This window comes from Tupaia chinensis, unplaced genomic scaffold (genome assembly GCF_000334495.1).
Source record: "Tupaia chinensis unplaced genomic scaffold, TupChi_1.0 Scaffold143996_1, whole genome shotgun sequence".
NCBI lineage: Eukaryota > Metazoa > Chordata > Mammalia > Scandentia > Tupaiidae > Tupaia > Tupaia belangeri.
The window spans coordinates 4,006,573-4,011,411 of record NW_006203847.1 but is presented as its reverse complement, the minus strand read 5'-3'; the positions used below and the strand labels follow the sequence as shown (position 1 = coordinate 4,011,411).

Here is a 4,839-nt window from a genome sequence, read left to right as displayed (position 1 = left end):
TCAGCAGGACTTCAACTGCGGTCGACTACGTGGGAGTCCAGCGACTTAGCCATAAGGCTAATTGCTGGTCCCTAGTAGTTATTTTTTATTATTAGAATAGATTTTATTCATTTATTATTATTTTGTTTTAGTTTTGCTGTAGGGTGTGTGCATTCACTAGAGAGATGGGGTGGGGTGTGGCAAGTGAAGAAACCACTTCCTCCATCCTGGGAGATGGCCTTGCTATAGTCTCTTCTCCTTTATTTGCCTCTCGGGATTTTGGGTACATATGCTCACGTGCCTAGTGTGGTGTTCTTTTTTCTTCTTCCTTCTTCTTTTTTTATTTTTTTATGATTTTGCTTTTTGTCATGCAAGCTTGGCGAGAGAGAGAGGGGAAGGGAGAAATGAGCAGCCCCCCCCCTCCTTGGGATGGGGGATGGCCACAGAACAATCCCTTCTTCAGTCATGTTGGTGGGGCACTCCAATCCCTTCTTCAGTCATGTTGGGATTTTGGGGCACTAATGTGTACATGCCTGGTGTGATTTTCAAGCCTTTGGGTCTGAGACTTGAAAAGCACAGTTGACCATGTGGGATCCAGTGCCTTAACCTCCATACTACCCACTGGATCGATTGTTATTATTTCGTAAAATGTGCCAGAGGGCATGAGAGAGAGAGAGACAGAGAGAACACCCCTGTGGGGATTGTTCATGCCACACTCCCTTCTTTATTATTCCTTCTTTTTGGGACTTTGGGAATGCATACACATGTGCCTGGTGAATGTTTGTTTCTTTGCTTTAGTTTGCTATTGGGGGTATGTGCTCACTGTAGATAGACCGGGAGAGAGGTGGAAAGTGAGAAATCATTCTCCCCTGGGCGGATGGCCTGGCTGCAGTTTCTTTTCAATTTTCATCTTGGGATTTGGGGCATGCATGTACACGTGTCTAGTATGCTTTTCAAGCTGCTGGGTCTGGGACTTGAACTGTACAGTTAACTATGTGGGTTCTAGCTGCTTTAACCACCATGGCACTGGTTGGCCCTTGATTGTTTTTTTTCGTTTTTATATTTTTATTTTTTATTATTTTTAAGAAAAACATTCGATCATTATACATAATTTGGATTACAAAGAGAACTCACCCAACATGAAATACCTCCCAGACCAGTCCAGCTGAGAACACTACACATGCTATCATCAACAAGCAATAAACCACCTCTGTGTTGTAAAAATGTTATGACTCTTCATTTTTACTCCCTAAATCCTTCACTATACTCTTCCCTTCTCCCCCACTTCCCCTTCGACACTGTCTTCCGTGTCCATAACCATTTCACTACAATAATTTCTTCCATTTCAGTCTCTCAATGTGGATAGTTATTGTTTTCTTTTAATGTCATAAAGCAAAAAATGTATTTGGTCAAACATATACTCTGATGAAAACTTTGGCTGTGTGATTTCCATTCCCCATGGAATTTTATAACTGCCATTATAATATGAAGTCTTTTGCACTTGCAGGATTCTTGGTGGAGTTGACCTTGTATGATCACTATAATTTTAGTGGATTGAATTATTTTGGTCATTATTGTCTGTTACAGATTTTATTACATTTGTTTGTTTTTTAGCAGAATAGTAAAAAGTTGGAGGCATATCCATGTCAAATCATCTAATTATGTTTCTCCTGTATAATTTTATAGCAATAGAATTATTTTGGCTTTATAGTGTTGACTAAAACCATATGGCTTTTTTTTTTTTTGAGAGGTTTTTGCTATAGGGCGCGTGCCCTCGCCAGACAGACAGAGAGAGACATAGAGACAGAAAGTGAGAAATCACCCCCCAGGGAGGATGGTCACGCCGCAATCCTTTCTCCTCCATTCTCCTCTCGGGATCTTGGGCACACACGCACACGCGCCTGGCGTGAGTTCTAAGCCACTGGGTCTGGGACGCTAACTGCTGGTTCCCAAACCATATGGCTTTTAAAAGTTGAATAAATACTCAAGGAATGTACTTAATAATGTTTATATTTAATTAATCGAAAGTAGAGAATAGTTTTTCTGAAAAGAATTAACTTCAGTTAAGTGGTACACATGGATGATTTTCTGAGATCTGGCCATTTAGGCTCTTTATCATTAATAAATAGCTAGCTGTAATTTTTGTTTATAAATAGAGTATTACCTAAATAGTTTTGATTTTGTATATAATGTTTAAAATATCAATTGGGACTTTACAACAAATTTACATGTAAGATAGAAAAATACTTGTCAGTTGTTAGAGCTTTCACCAATTTTACAGAGCAGAGAGCTTCATAGATACCGTACTTACTTATGGTGGTTTATTTCACCTTCATTTATCTGCCTGTAAAGTTTGTGTTTATACAGTTGTAATTAGGGTGTAGACTTTTTTCTTGTTTAATATTTTACGTATTATTACTATTTTTAAACTTGACCAGAGAAAAAGAGAAAGAGGAGGGAAGAGAGAGAGAGAAAGAGAAAGAAAATGAGAAAGCAAGCCGCCAGGTTCGGGACACTGTCAGCCATGTGAGAGTCCAACACTCTGAATCACCATGCCACCTGTTGGCCAAAATCAGCAGTCTCTGACCTTTCTGGCACCAGGGATCTGGTTTCATGGAAGATAATTTTTCTATGGAGTTTGGGAAGGATGGTTTCAGGATGATTCAAGTGCATTACATTTATCATGCACTTTATGTCTATTATTATTACATTGGCATATATAATGAATTATACAATTTACAGAATCAGTGGGAGCCCTGAACTTGTTTTCCTGCAACTAGACAATCCCTTTTGTGGTCTTTTATGAGAATCTAATGTTGATAACTGATGTGATAAGAGGCAGAGTTCAGGCTGTAATGCCAGTGATAGGGAAGGGCTCCAAATACAGATATAGCTTCGCCTACTTGCTGTTCACCTCCTGCTTTGTGGCCTGGCTCTGAACAGGGTGCATATAGGTGCCTGCCACTCTGTGGCCCTGGGGTTGAGGACTCCTGTTTGTTGTTTGTTAATAATTATTTATTTAATTTTATTTTTACTATTATTTCTTAATTTGATGATGGGGGGGTGTGAGAAAGCAAGCTGCCAGGTCTGGAATTTTAACTGTGGTCAGTCATGTGGGAGTCCAGCACCTTTACCACCATGCCACCTGCTGGCCCCTTGTTTGTTTGTTTGTTGTTTTTAAGAGTCTTTTTGCTGTGGGGCATGTGTGCTCACCAGAGAGACAGAGAGCCAGAAATCACCCCCAAGAGGGCGTGGTGGCCATGCTGCAATCTCTTCTCCATTATCCTCTTGGGATTTTGGGCACGCACGCATATGTGCCTGGCATGAATTTTAAGACATTGTGTCTGGGACTTGAACTGCAGTCAGCCATGTGGGAGTCCAGCACCTTTACCACCATGCCACCTGCTGGCCCCTTGTTTGTTTGTTTGTTGTTTTTAAGAGTCTTTTTGCTGTGGGGCATGTGTGCTCACCAGAGAGACAGAGAGCCAGAAATCACCCCCAAGAGGGCGTGGTGGCCATGCTGCAATCTCTTCTCCATTATCCTCTTGGGATTTTGGGCATGCACGCATATGTGCCTGGCATGAATTTTAAGACATTGTGTCTGGGACTTGAACTGCAGGCCACTACATGGGAGTCCAGCGACATAACCATTACGCTAACTGCTGGTTCCCTTGGTTGGTTATTTTTGAGAGTACCCCTCATCCCCATGATGTGTGTGCTTGCCTGAGAGCCAGATGGACAGCAAGAGAAAAATGGTGGGATGGCCTCGCCACAATGCCATTTCCTCCATTCTCTTCTCGAGATCTTGGACACACATGCATGCACGCGTGCCCGGCGTGAATTTCACTCCCCGGATTCAGGACTCAAACTGTGGTCGAGTATGTGGGAATCCAGTGACATAACCGTTATGCCATCTATTGGTCCTGATGACTCCTGTTTTAAATGATTGTTTTGAATACATAAGAAGGGATTTTAAAAGGTTGTGCATAAATGGGATTAAAGTACAGGTTTATTTTGGTATTAAAAATCTCAGAATCCAGTGACCAGCAGGTGGTGTGGTGGTTGAGGTGTTGGACTCCCACATGGCCAACCACGGTTTGAGTCCCTGATGGCTTGCTTTCTCACTTTACCTTTCTCTTTCTTTAGTCAAATGAAAAAAAAAATAGTAAATGAATGAAATTAAAAACAATTTCAAAATCTATGTTTAGTCTTTTTATAATAAGCATTTCCATCAACCTTTAATGACCCCTAGTCTTTGACTTTTTTTAAAGAATTATTTTAGTTACCATCATTATTATTTTTAAAAGATATTTTTTCTCACCATTTGTATTATTATTTTTAAAATTTGAACAGAGAGAAAGCGAGAAAGTCACCCAACAGATCTGGGACTTGAACCATAGTCAGCCATTTGGGAGTCCAGCACCTTAATCACCATGCCACCGGCTAGCCCTGTCTATGACTTTTAAAAATTAATGTCTTTGGCCAGCCACTGGTGTGGTAGTTAAGATGATTGGATCCCACGTGGCTGATGGTAGTGTTTGAATCCCAGACCTGGCGACTTAGAAAACATGCCAGGTGCATGCACGCTCAAAATCACAGGAGGAAAATGGAGGAAGTAGGATTATGGTGTAGGCATCTCCCCTGGAGTGCTTTCTTAATCTTTATCTTTCTGTGTTCCTCTAGCAAGCACAAAGTTTGTATCAAAAAAAAAAAAAGTGGTGCCTTAATATGCTACTGTGGAATGATTTATGAGTCATTTTCTGGTTTTAAAAAATTACTTTTCTCTATCTAGCTTCTTTTGGGTTAATTTTATTAAAGAGATAAATGAGCTCAGTTACATTATCCCATTTCATTACTATC

General features: G+C 40.6%; 1 protein-coding gene across 6 annotated transcripts in view; it reads left to right on the top strand.

The window, feature by feature from the left end:
* Positions 1 to 4,839, top strand: part of STAG2 (STAG2 cohesin complex component) — a 169,616-nt gene that overhangs the window by 79,072 nt on the left and 85,705 nt on the right. The gene's annotated exons all lie outside the window — the stretch shown is intronic.